Here is a 535-nt window from a genome sequence, read left to right on the forward strand (position 1 = left end):
ACACAGTCACTGGTGGCCACAGATGGCATTCTCAAGCTTTGATGGGAATCCAGCGATGAATCTTTGTCACAGTTCGGATGAGGCTGACAATGCCCACCTCCACTGTTTGTCATTTTTCCCCTCTCCAGTCCCACCAGTCATCGATTATTATCAAAATGTCTGAAAGCTATGACGACTTCAGGCTGCAGTTTTTGAGCATCACGTAAATGACTGGGGACCCCTAGCGGCTCGGGGAGGACGCAGCTGCTTGCCCTCTGGATTAACCTTAAAAGAGACAGACAGGGCTTCCCTGGTGGCGCGGTGGTTGCGCGTCTGCCTGCCGATGCAGGGGAACCGGGTTCGCGCCCCGGTCCGGGAGGATCCCGCGTGCCGCGGAGCGGCTGGGCCCGTGAGCCTGGATTAACTTTAAAAGAGACAGACAGGGCTTCCCTGGTGGCGCGGTGGTTGCGCGTCCGCCTGCCGATGCAGGGGAACCGGGTTCGCGCCCCGGTCCGGGAGGATCCCGCGTGCCGCGGAGCGGCTGGGCCCGTGAGCC

The sequence above is a fragment of the Physeter macrocephalus genome, chromosome 21 (assembly GCF_002837175.3).
Source record: "Physeter macrocephalus isolate SW-GA chromosome 21, ASM283717v5, whole genome shotgun sequence".
Classification (NCBI taxonomy): domain Eukaryota; kingdom Metazoa; phylum Chordata; class Mammalia; order Artiodactyla; family Physeteridae; genus Physeter; species Physeter macrocephalus.